We start from the raw sequence: 13,673 nt of genomic DNA on the forward strand, positions 1-13,673 counted from the left end.
GGGTAATCATTTTGTAAGTTAAGGTTCAATAACTAGATAAAATCAAAAATAATTGCGACCGCGACAATAAAAGCAAACAATAACAGTTAGCAGCTTTTACATTGGGAACTCGAGGCGAAAACAAATGGATGGCGCTTGTGAAATGCTGCGATGAAAGGCGGGGAGGACATGTTTTGCGGTTAGACTTTGGCGACGTCGCCAGATATTGCTTCGGTTGGCGCGTGCGAGGGCGAGAATCTCCCGGGCTTTGCGGCGTATTCACGGCTTGAACAGCTGGGCTGACCACAAGCGAAACGAAAAGCAATTTAAATTTGTCTACTCAACAAAGTGAAAACTTTCGAGCGAGATAAAAGAGTGGTCACGAGGGGCAAAAAACTGACCCATCAAAAGTTCAAATTAAGTATACTGAGGTGAGTGGCATAGAAGAGATGAAGGTGGATAAGGGTCGACTGTATTGAGCAAAGCTAGGTGCGGAATGACTTAGGTTCATGTAAGGCAGTTGACGGCTGGCTGGCTGCGCTGCTCCCGGTCGTTTGGGTGGCAGTCAATCTCAACCACAAATACCAACTAAACTTGTTTACAGCAAGTAGCTTTTCGGGCCAGAAGGGCGAGCGGATTACGAAAAGTTAAAACGTTGGAAACATTTTAAATGTGCCACAATAGTTGTAGAAACACTCAAGAAAAATTTAATTTCAAGCTTTCATCTTCGCACGGCTGAAGAGCAGTATGTTAATGTACTTAAGGAAAGCAGCCTACGAATAGCTCAGAATTGCGTCGGTTACAGCTTTAGCTTGATATGCTTCTTTTGGTTTTATCTCTTGGCGACTGTCGCTTATTTTTTAATTTTTTAAGGTTTTATGTAGGCATAAGCACAAAAGAGAAATAAAATAAATATGCAAATAATTGAGTTTGGCTAAGCGCCAACTCCCTAAGTGGGCGGCTTACCACCACCTTAAGCCTGCTGAGCAGGCTGCGGGCGCGAGAAGTTACGCAAAAATTAGTATGTAAAATTCAACTTTACTTTGAGATATTTTCTCATGTAATTGAATTTAGCTTTTCAACGAAAGAAGACAGAAACTGCAAATGAAAATTTATATACATAACCCCGCATATGCAAGTGCAAAGGGGTATTTTTTATGATAATTAGTTCGAGCAAAAATTATGAGGAATATGCTACTTAAATGGATGGTACGGCTGCTTTTGTGTCTTTGGCTTGCTTCAAAGACAAGAGAATTTCTATTTTATTTGTGGGTAGAAGACTTTTCAACTTTTCAATATTTTTGAAACTGAAGTACTTAAAGGATAACGGTGTGTGAAGGCAAAGAGAGCGGTTACTTGAATACTATGAAAGGCTCGCCCGCAAACATACGCGTGGCGGATGCGAGGCGAGAGAGAACTGTTAAAAATATTCAAAGTGACAAAAATTGTGCTCTTAGCAAAATTTTCAACCAACTGCTCAGCTGCTGAAATTGAAATACTCGCTTAGTTATACGTAAGGGTGTCCGTTATTTCTCGAGTTGATTGTTTGTCTGCAAACGGTTCCTCAAGTTTCAGTTTTCACCTAAAAAATCATCTGCTTACGTTACTGCTCTTTATTTTCACTTTAATTGCCTAAATAGTTTTTCCTTTCTCATGAATTGATGTGGGATTTTTCGATCTCTTGTTTTAGGCAGGGGAACCTACATACATATATACAACTTCGAAAATATTAGATTGTAATGCAAAGCTATCCTATCAACAAAAGAGGCTCTAAACCAACAACAACAACAGCAATATGGAATGTATAAATCACTTGTGTGAATGCTCAGTGCTTTTGATGCACAACTTCTACTGCGTTTACCTTCTAAAAGAAAGTTTTTTATGAAAAAAATCAATAAGAGAAACAAAACTTAATCGGGCGTTTGGAAAAAATCTCGGGAAATAACAGACACCCTAATATGCATTGCCCGAGGCTCAAAGAAAGCGGGAAAAAGGCAATGGCCAATGTGTCAAATCGAAATCGCCGAAAAAGCAAATTTAATAGGAACAATAAAAACTTTGTCCAGCAACAGACCATCGTCAAAAATCAAATTAAGCAAACCAAAAATAAAGAAAACTTCGTAAATTTCCTGAGAACGAAGCACACAGACGAACTTGCAAAAAGTGTTTTAGCAAGGTTGAGTATGGTATATTTGAAGTGCCAAATGTAAAAGGGTGTTTTAAGGAAAACGGGTTAATTGTATTGGCAGACGTTTAAAAGTTTTGGACAAAAGGGCTCGTTTGTGCGCGTGGAGAGTAGTAGTAGTAGTATTGCAAAAATTTTGAAACCAAAAGTTGTCAGTTAAATACAGTGCCGAAAGGGAGATTGAAAGCAAGAAATACAAGCTGAGTTCTTGAGATTTATGGGATGCCTGAGGAGTGATGTTGGCTGGCATTAAAGAAGAATACAAATCATAAAGCACGCTTTATTAGTTAAGGATAGTGACTTAGAAATATTTTTTCTGTGTAAAATTGAAGCATAATCAAATCTTTGTACACATTTACCTTCAAGTTAAAGGTTACTTTTCCAAGGATCTTATTGTATTTCACCTTTGTGTGTCGAGTACAATGAGACCATTTACAATTTTGGCTTTTTTCTGTCAACGTAAGAATATCAGAAAGTTACTTATTGAAATAGTAGATTATATATTGAAGAACCATTCCGATAATCCATATTTTTAAAATCCATTTGACGAATGCAACAGTTTTCGTGTTAAATTTTGTCAGTTTTCTGACTACCAACTTTTGAGGTGTTTCTATGTTGTTCTTAATACTTTTCTATTAGCTACAGAACATTTTATTAACTTTTACACCTAAGACTTAATTAAGCAATAACTATACATTTTATATTTACATCAGCGAGCCGAAGGTCCTGGCAGCCAGTGCTCCTTTTTTCGTGGAAAAGTAATTGTATTATTGTTTCACGTTTTATAAATAAATAAATAAATATGTAGGCTCTAGTAAATTTTAAAATACGCTTTCCATAAGCCCTATTCGCTTTTTTCGATTTATGTTCAGTATTCGCTTCATTGTTCCGCCATTTTAACTTGCCTCTTTCTGCACCTAAAGGGACAATCTTCCCATGCTATAACTTCCAGTATTTTCTACGAAATATTTAATATACTTTTTATTTTTATTTGCCGGCGTAATTGTCAGAAAGCGATGTCCGTTAAAAAGGATATGAATAATTACTGAAAGTGCGAGCCTACCCCAGTTTGATTCGCTCCGAAATCCAACTAAACCCACCACTACCTAGGAAGGCTCTTGGCTGTCAGCAGCTCGCTCCGATCCATGTATTTGTATAATTATTGGCTTCATTTATTTTTTATATTTGCTCAAGCGCTCGTGCCAGCTTCCTTATGGTTTTTTCGGCCAATTTTTTATATGGACGGAATGTTTGATTGTTTGTTTGTCCATTGCTCACGATTGTTACATTTGTGTGCTTACGTCTGGGCTATATGTATGTTTGCGTATTTGCTTTGGCTTTTTCTAAGGCCTTCGGACGGAATTCACCGGTATTTTTGTCGTTATTCAACACGGTTGAGCGTTAGGCTCGTGAGTGTGTAAGCGTGAGTGATTTTTAATTGGACTAAGTACTTAATCCCTTTTTGTAGGTTCGCACGTATTCCATGAACTAGCCTTTGCACGTCCACAAGTATCGTAATCTATGAATTTAAATATTTTCAGTGCAAAATAGTTTCATTTTTGAAGTTAGTGAGATTAAAATAAAGTGCTTTTGGCTGAAAACTATGATGTCATGCCTTTTTAGAGGCTTCAATTTAAAACATTTGTTATTCAATTATTATGGTTAGGAGACTTTTTTTAGGAAAGCGAGTTTTTCAAAAGAATAGAGTTACCTATGAAGCTGAGATGTACTATATGTACGTATGTATATTCAGTAAATTTTGGCAAAGTAGAGTTCCGAGCTCACCTAAAGCTAAATGACTAACGAGACCTTGGCTCCTCCCATCTATACCAAGCCTCAAAGTACTGGAAACCAAAACTGGGCGTGTTGGTGGCGAACCGGAAAATTTGTGTTAAATTGAACCCATATGATGGTCTTCATTAGACGTGATTATGAAAAATAAAATGCTGCTCTGAAAGGACATGCTTTATCCTTCGGAACTGTAAAGATATGAAAATTCTCATACATATGAATTCTACTTTGAATATTTGAAAAACATACGCGTGCACACGCATGTTTGCCAACTTCCATATGCGAAATCGGTTTGTGTTGCTGTGCAATTAAAATTCGCCCAGAGTAGTAAAGTAAAGGGATTAAAACAAAGCGCATTATGGTCGCAACCTTTCATAAATTGCCGCCTGAAGCCTTGCTGATGACTGTTGTAGAGTTTGCCTGTCAGCTTAAAGGTCGGATAGCTGACTTGACAATACGAATGCTCGCCTTAATGTCGACGTGTCGTATGAGTGATGTGAATGAGATTACACACGTGGTTTATCCTGATATATTGCGCTTTTTGTTTTCATTTGTAAGTAAGCAGGCGTGTGAAAGTAATTAAATCTTAAGCATTTTAAATTTTTATTTTCCCCTGCAGAGAAAGATCCATAAAGGGGCTGACTAGTGTCGTTAAAATAAAGCATTTACTAAATAACACTTGAAAATACAGGAGTGAGCACCAATGAGAGAGCAGAAATGAAAAAGAAAGTAAATACTATACATATGTATATGGCGAATTTAGTGTAAAATTAAATAATTTTGTTTTTACGATTCGCTGAAAATATATAGAATTTTTGGGTAAGCATATCCTTTTGAATAGGTGTATTTTGCTAAATGATTCTGCAGAAGTGAAGAACTCGAATTAAATCGCGATTAGAACCTTTTCCAATAAAGTTGATCCCACATCAACGGTTTATAAAATAACTTCGGCTTTCCATATATCAACTACAACTACACAAAGGAAATAAGCTTCGTGAGAATTACCACTATTTAGAATATGAATGGTTGCTTTTGAAAGGGCCTTATTGGGCCTTATTAGAATTACAGTACTTTTTCTCAAAGGTCACAAAATTATGACATAATAATATATATTTTAAAATTTTTAATGTTATCACATTAATTATTGATCCTAAAAATTCCAGATATATGTACATATTTTCAAATACAAAATATTGCATTTACATGGGAAGATTTTCAGCAAGCTAATAAGAAATTGCACTTGAAATGGGATAGCTCTCGGTCCATACTGAAATTTAGAAGATAAAGTTTTATATCAGGTTCTTCCTTCAAGATTTTTATTTCCTTGCTTCCCATTAATCGGATCCTTTGTTTTAATTAATAGGGTTTGTCAGCTGTGACTAACCTGGACTGATTTCGTACTCGTTTGGGCTTACGACTTGGGAAGTTAAAAACTAAAATATATTTTAATCTGGCAAAACTGCTGGTACTTTGGGCGCTTATATTCCACCTAGGCACAATGGAAAATTATATATACATACTATATAAAACTGCTGTGTTGGTGCTGCAAGCGAAAATTCTAATTACGCTTAACAGACCACTTATCCCATTCATGGTACGAATTACTGGCCGCGCACTTTAACCCAAGTTCACGCTTTCCGACAAAAGCGCGCTTTGCTGGAATTTCGCTCAAAATTGTTGGATGAATGCTGCAGTTGTGTGCCACAAAATTTGCATTAATTTTCGAGTTTTCGCGCTTCAAACGCTTGTTTGTGCAGCGAAAGCTGGAAATTGAAAAAGCGAAGAGAAAAGGTCGAAACAAAGCAAAGAATGAAAGTTCAAAGAAAATAATCAAGTGGCGTAACCTTGATGGCAACGCCAAACCACAAACGAATGTATTCTGATTCAGAAAGTATTAAGATATGCTAATCTTGCTTCAGCGCTCTTCGCTCCCGAACACCTTGTGGCTGAACTCGGAGCTGCCTACGGAATGCAACTTGTAGGTCGCGTTGACGATGCCATGTTGTCCTTGAAAGTTTCCTCTAGATAAATACACAATTGCCCAATAGTGGGCAAGCGCTTGAATTTATAATGCCCTAGGCTCTTACAAAAATGTGTAGATGTGGATATATGTAAGTGCATGGACGTTTATTTACTTATATAAGTAAAAGAAATATATTATCATTGGTTTTTAGGTTCGCCTTGGGCGTAAGATTTGCTGCTATTTTCAAACTTTTTTTAGAGGCCTGTTATGCTTTTGCTTTAAGACTAAAGGTTTACCCATTTTTTCTCTTGAAGTTAAATTTCCATTTCATTGGTGGTTTTTCTAGCTCAGAGTTTTTTGTATGGACCTCCAAAAGAAAATAGTGTTTTGGGGTATGAAGAATGTTTCCGTCTGGTTATTATACTGATATAAAAGTAAGTGTTTTCTAAATTTTAATTTATTTGTAAAAATAATCATTAATTGTAGAACGCATGCAATTATTTAAGAAATTGTGATCTAAGTGATTTTACCTTTTAATTCGGATAACATTTTCATATATCGTATAATACATTGTTTTCCAATAAGGTTGATATGATTTCGTTAAAAAAAGCTCTTAACTAATTGTTGAGAAATTTCAAATGATTTTTGCTTAATGTGAAGTACAATCGATACAATTAAGCCCTGAATACAATATCATTCAAATGACCTCCACGACTCCTTTTGCAGGAAAGAATCTTAGGAGTCATATTTTCGAGTATTTTTTCCACTAAATCAAGTCGTATGTCATGAATAGACGTTCAATTTTGACTTGTAACGCTTAAAGAGAGTCTGATTTATTGCCAAAAACCAACGACTTCAAATAAACCCACAAGAAGTAGTTTAATGGTGTTAAATCACACTTCTTGGAGGCCATTCAATGTCACAATTTCTTGAAATAATCTAATCTGAAAACTTTTCTCGCAATAAATCGGTTGTTGCTTGTGCTTTGTGGCACGTAGCCCCGGATTTTTGGGACTAGATGTTGTCAAGATCAACTTCTTCCAATTGCGGCCATAAAAAGTTGGTTACCATCGATTAATACTACTCTCCATTGACAACAACGGTGTTACCAGCTTCATTTCGAAAGAAGTACGGACCGACGATTTCAACAGACCAAAAATCGCACCAAACTGTCAATTTAGGTGAATGTAATGGATTTGTGGATTTTCTTCGCACCCGAATCGATAGTTTTGTTTATTTACCGCACCATTCAGATGAAAGTGAGTTGAAGGAGTTGTTTTTTTTTAAGTCGTTATCGTTTTCAAATTTTGAAATCGAAATTTATATTATTACGGTCGCTACAGTGTTTATTGTAGAAAGGGAACAGAGTGGGGAACATAGCAACTCCAGAATTGTGTTTTTCAAAACGGTTTCCACTCTCAAAGGAAGAGTTTTGAAGATATATAATTCCAATTCGAATAAAACATTTTTAACTTCATTCTGTATCGCGCTATAGAAGCTTTTTTTTCATATCATCCTATTTTTTTCTACGAAAAACTGTCTAAAAAAGGCGAAATTCGATACTTTATGTTCAAACCGCCGCCATTTTGTCAAATTTTAAAAATAAACAAAAAACCTTCTTTGGCGGGATAGCCACTTTTTTACAGATTAATAATCTTTTTGAAATTTTTGTTATAGATCAAAATTGCGGTGGCAATCGTGGACATCGTACAGTTCCTTGTTTTACTTGTTATTTCAATAATTTATTTAATTATTATATACCCAATAAATAAACATAAAAAATCACTTTGTATTCGTCATGAATGTATTTATTTATAAAAAACCGGACTGATTAGTTGAATGCAATCTTAAAAAAAATCGCGAAAATCAATGATTTTTCGTAGGGTCAGACTGAGGCGATCCCTTAAGGCTTCTTTGAAACGTGAAACTGCGCGCCCAAGAGTCTATTCAATGAAAAGGCTTATTAAAAAGAGTTTCGTCTGAGTTTATTTAAAAACTCATATAAACGGTGATTCAAGGTGGCCAAGCTCGGTCCACATAAGCCCATAACCCGCTGTTCCGAATTTCGGGTAAGGATCTCATTCCATCGATTGATCTCATAAGGTATATCTAGATAATTCTTTTGGCTCTCAACGCAGAATTATGAGGTTTAAAAAGCGGAAATCCATTATCTTTTCAATGAAGACTTTAATAATATTTATATCTTGTATAAAAACGGGCGGGTAACGCTTTGTGGTCCTAGAAAGATAAAATTTTGTACTAAGCAAATACTTATCTCAGACAAATCGTGATTGCTTTGTCCAGTATTACCGCCAACAATCATTCACCTCCGATTAGTTGAACAATTGGTATTGGCGGTGGTGTGGAAAGTTGATTTTTTGTGGTTCAAAATTTCTGAAGGAATAATAGGGCCTGAATTCATAGCGACCTTGTGGCATGCAGAGCGAACAGCTGACAGCTACACGAGTGCCACTACGTAGGTTAAGTTTGGTGCGCAAAATACTCTTCGCCGAAATCAAATTTAAGTTGGTTTCGAAATGATCCTAAGCCTACCAATCAGCAGTCACTGTTCACAAAATCCAAGTGTATTGTACACATTATAAATAATTAATTACGTGCTTATATGAACTTGAAAGTGTGTAAGTGGCATACCCGTGAAAGGTACTATGCAAAATGGAAGAAGCGAAAAAGGAAATTCCCAAAATACTTGCCCAAATTGGGAAATGCCGAAAGTGTCAGTTCGAGTAGTGATTGAATGAGATTGAAAATCTGTTTGACAAGAGATTTGTACTTGCGTTGCCTTCGAGGAGCAGGGCTGGGTGGATTGACAGGCCTGGAAAGGGAGAGATGAAAAAAGGCGAAGGGGAGAAAGCAAACGGAAGCAAAAGTTCGTTACAAGTATTTACGGTTGTAACTTGCGGTGGGTTGGACGATAATAAAAAAATGACCTCCAGTCGAAATCTTATTCCAAACTTGCCGTAAGCGTGTAAGAATGCAGAGGCGAAGGCAAGCCACAAATTCGCTTGGATGTACCAAACAGTCTGAGCACTGAAACATTAATTTAACTATGCATTCTTTATTGCTTTATAAGCAGCTTATTGTGCTTTGAAATTGGAAACTTACTCGGTCGTCGTAAACGAGGCAACCGCAAAATCTCGAACTTTGTAAACTATTCCTCACGAGCGCGTAACACTTCAACTTTTATGTTAAATGTAAAGTTTTGCTAACAAAATATTTAAGTATGTGCTTGACATTGACACCAACCACAGCCATCTTATAACCTCGAGAGCTTTGGTATGTAAGCAACTTTGGGGAGTGTCTACATGCATGAACGGATGTTTGCCTTGGTTGTCTTAATCCTTATTCCTCTTCTCACTTCGAAGTGAGTTTCCCGTAAAAGTTGGTGATCTAACACCAAAATAATAATGAATAATTGTGCGCTCGCTTTTGCAAGATGTCTGCTCCTGTTTCGATTCGGGTTTCATAAAATAAGGTGGCTTATGAAAGTTATCGAAGGTTAAAGAAAGACCAATATTACACATTTAAGCCAGCATGAAAAGAACACGTCAACACGGTAACATTTGGATAAGTTTCCATTCAGTTTGTTTTGTAGCTTAGCATTTGATTGCCATTATTATCCATAGTTTTTTTTATAGAATGATACAAAATTACTGTTACTTCCGTCTTTTGTGTCTTTTCTATTTTGTTGGTTGATTTGGTGAGGTTGGTTTAGATGTATGCATAAGTCAATTTAAAAAGCATAAGAAAGATAAAAGGTCTCTGTCTATACGCCCAAAGCAAGGTGTGAAATCGTTGTTCGATTAACAAATGCCAGGTACTCGATGGTGTTATCCCAGTTTAGACTTTTTATAGTAAATTCACAAAAAAACTCACCTGCTGAGGATTTTCTCGCTAACTTCGCCGCAGTCTTTGTAGAGGTTGATTTCTCCTATTCACCGTTACACTGCTAAGTTCTGCATCCTGTCACACACACTTGCTCCTGTCTTCTAGTTCACTTTAGATGTTTCACTTTGTTAAGTGCTTTTGTTTCATTGTTTGCAGCAAGCGCACACTTTGTATGTGTGTACTTGACATTTATTGTTCACCTGCGAACAACATCCACAACCACCACCTCCCCTACATTGTCAGCGCCCATATTCACACGTGCGGCTACTCTGGAGAATACTAATGTGTATGGCTTGTGTATATTTATTAACTTTAAAGTCTTTCGAATTTCGTTTTTGGTTTCAACGCTGCTGCTTCGCCAGCTTCACCGCCTCCGCCGGCTGCTGTGCCGCCAACGTGTTAATGCCAGCAAAATTGGCTGCGCCACGTAAATGTGGTGACGATGAGCTTTCACTTTTTGTTTAAACGTTTTTCAATATCGGCTTTTCGTTCGGTTTTTGTGAAAGCCTTTAATAATCGTTACGCTTGACAAAGTGTCTGCGGTTGTGACGCGTCTGTTTGTCGTTCACTTTTCCCTCACTCTTTGTAGTCGTAGCTCGTTGTGCACCTAAAGCCTGCCCATTGTTGTTATTTTTGTTGAAAAATCGAAAACAATTAAATTTGTTATTAACACTGAACTTGTGCATCACAGAGTGGCGCACACACACATCCGCTCGCGAGTGTATGAGGCTTGCACGACCTCGGAGTCCCATTTTTTTCAACACTCACACACGCCCACACAACTATAGGTGTATGCATAGAAAAACGACTCATGTCTCTGCGCGCGCAAAAACGCGACCGACACACTTGCAAGAAGACCAACGGAAAACAACTACAAAGCGAGTAAGGACGCTCGGAGCACAGCGCGAACGCGCTTTCTATACCCGGCGCATATCAAAGAGATGAAAATCGTTGATGGGAGAAAGAATTTCAGTTTTGTGTGCCTTGTGCCACCATAATTACACGAATTCAACTCTTAATAGGTTTCAAATCGCAATAGGTTTCAAATGGCAATGAGGTGCTCAAAAGTGGCTGTATCGGACGGACTCTTAGATATTGCTTTCCGCAGTTGATCATCTCTGTATAACCGACTTGAAACGATTTCGCTTCATTGTTAGCAAGAGCAGGCGAGTGAATTGTAATTTCCTTGCGCCGTTGGTTGTGCTCGTGTATGGAATCACACTCGTAAAGTGGAACGTGCAAAGCGTGAAAGGGTATAAAAAATCGATCGTTGGCGTTGTCGTTGTCGCTGTCGTTTTATCGCCTTCCTCCGTTCTTTCTATTTTGCCACATGTTTCTGCTTCATTGTGCTTGTTGTTGCTGACATTCGCGTGCACTACCGCATTTTAAGTTGCTTATGTAGTAGTAAAATACCGTTATTTCGCTTGTATTGTGTATGTTGTTTGCCGCTGTGAGGTTACCCCATTAAAGGACACGGTAGGCTCTGCGGCGCGTTGATTTTCATATATAAATATGTTTTCAGTTTTTGCCCTTAAGGATGGGTTTTCTAGCGTTGCGGCCTATGCTCAGATATGTCAGCTGTTATGGCCCAGATTTAATATACCGGTTCGTAAGGCTTTGCATTTTTTATCATTCCTGCAACCATTATAGGATTTTCATTTCTTTGGATGCATAATTTATTACTATGATTGTTGTTATTTTTGGCTCGTCCATGCGTCGTTACTTTTATTTAACACAGTTGCCTTCGAGCATGCAGTCATATATACACATACATATACGGACATATACTCAATTATTTATACTGAGACTGCCTTTTCTAGCCTTTGAAATTTAGTAATTGTTATTTATCTCGCTCTTCTGGATTTACCCACTCTTCGCTTGCCTTTCTCTGCTGGTATGGCAAACGTAACTTTCGTAAGCCAAATCAGCTTGGTTTATGGGTTGTATACCATAAATGTTGCTATTATTGACTTAGAGACTTAAGCATTACTTGCTATTGTTGTTGTTGTTACCTATGAAGTCATAGCAATGTGAGTAAAGGATTTAGCGGATAATTATTATTGCTCACACATACACAGGCACACGCACTTTGGACTGTCAGTTGGAAACACATTCAAACACACACACACACACACACACACACATATATATATGAGAGCATAAATATTCAATTTTGGAGGCACGGCGTTCACTTTGCTGTTGGTTGCTGGCGCTTGGCGTTGCCTGTTTTTGTGTTTGCCTTACATGTTTCAATTATTTTCGTTACTATGGCATCACCATGGGGAAGGGGCGGCTAATACGTGACATAAATACTTATGCGTTTGTTCAGATAAACATTTATGCCTAGAAAGATCTACATACATTTGCCTACAAACGTACGTTCTACTTTCATTGAATGTGCTGCTCCGACATATCCTCCGAGAGTTTTGATTGACAGAGTCACACACACACACACACACACACAGACAGACACGGTAATAGAATTCACTTTAGCCGACGCGTAACTTTAAATAGCGAGAACCGTTCACTGTAACATCGAATATCAAGCGCAAGATGGATCATTCAACCACATACACTGTGTTTTTGTTGTTGCTGCAGTCAGCATTTCAACACTTAATCTCTTCAACACTGGCACTCACTCACACTTTCCACATTCCACCATTGGACGTGCGACGTGCGAACCGTTCACTTCGATATCCTGTTGACGACTGAATTCGCCTGGCCGCCGTTAGGATGGAATGTTGTCCATTCGTTATGTATACCGCCGATTGTACCGTTATACCGATATATGGATAAGACATACATACATTTTTACTAACGTATTTGAATGCTGCTCGAGCATTGTTTGTTTGTGTTTGTCTCCTTGCGGTTGTTGGTATTTGCTACACACACAGACGTAGATGCTCATTCACAAAATAACGGAAAGCTATTCGTGTGTGTGACTGTGTTGTCGCGGCGAATTGGCTGTCGGGCTCTAGGCGCAGGTCGTGCCGCAAGTACTGCCTTCGTGAGAGCCGAGAGCGCAATTATTTATCGATAGAAGGGCGGTTAGTTTGAATTTTCGAATAAAATGGTGATTTGAAATCGCAAGGTTGAAATTAGTGGAACAAAATTATGAGAAATTTCAGCGAATTACTGTTCAGGAATTAACGAGTCAGTATACGGCATATTCACCTTATCAATTTAGGTGAAAAGGTATGTAACTAATATTTTAATACCACAAGTTGTAAATCGTAGTCCAAGAACTTTTTATTATCACTTTTGTAATGCCTCTGAATTTTTCTCAATCTAGTTTTTTTTCTGCATGTTATATGGGAAAGATTAACTAAACAAATAATAGAAAATGAATTCATTTCATTACTTTTGAGTTATTATTACCGAAGATGAATTGTATACCTTTCTAAATGCTTTTTTAAAATGCAACATTGCGCCGAAGATTATGAAACACAGCTTCTAAGGAAACCGTTATGAACACATATCCGTACCTCAGTATGCGCACTTTTTAACGCTCTCATCTTTCCCTCTTTCTCTCACCTCATTTGGAGCCTTTGAAACAGACGACACTTACCGGTACCGCCAGGCATTGCTATTTCAGCATTTCCCAATAAAACGTGCCACCACTACAGAGGCTATAGACATTTGGTAGCGGGTATCAAAATAAACCAAAGTTTTCAAAAAGGGACAGTGAACATCTTTGTAAACATTTATTGGAAAAAGAGTGGCTCAATCTTGTTTAATAGTTGTTGTTGGGTCCTGCGCTTCGCAATGAAATATTTGTGGGAGTAAACTATGCCTTTCGATTTGAATTTTGCGGTGAATGCATAAGGACTATGTCAATATTTTGATTTG

General features: G+C 37.6%; 1 protein-coding gene across 4 annotated transcripts in view; it reads right to left on the reverse strand.

The window, feature by feature from the left end:
- Positions 1 to 12,524, reverse strand: part of LOC120777363 (octopamine receptor beta-3R) — a 72,330-nt gene extending 59,806 nt beyond the window's left edge. For 3 of the 4 annotated variants that reach the window (XM_040108664.1, XM_040108654.1, XM_040108635.1), the window contains exons 1-2: positions 12,468 to 12,524; positions 9,813 to 10,438 (exon numbers count right to left, since the gene is read on the reverse strand). The gene's annotated coding sequence lies outside the window, so the exon portion shown is untranslated. Of the gene's footprint in view, positions 1 to 9,812; positions 10,439 to 12,463 lie in introns of all 4 variants that reach the window. The other variant, XM_040108644.1, reaches the window with a different exon arrangement.
- Positions 12,525 to 13,673: the final 1,149 nt, after the last annotated feature.

This window comes from Bactrocera tryoni, chromosome 1, assembly GCF_016617805.1.
Source record: "Bactrocera tryoni isolate S06 chromosome 1, CSIRO_BtryS06_freeze2, whole genome shotgun sequence".
In the NCBI taxonomy this organism is placed as follows: domain Eukaryota; kingdom Metazoa; phylum Arthropoda; class Insecta; order Diptera; family Tephritidae; genus Bactrocera; species Bactrocera tryoni.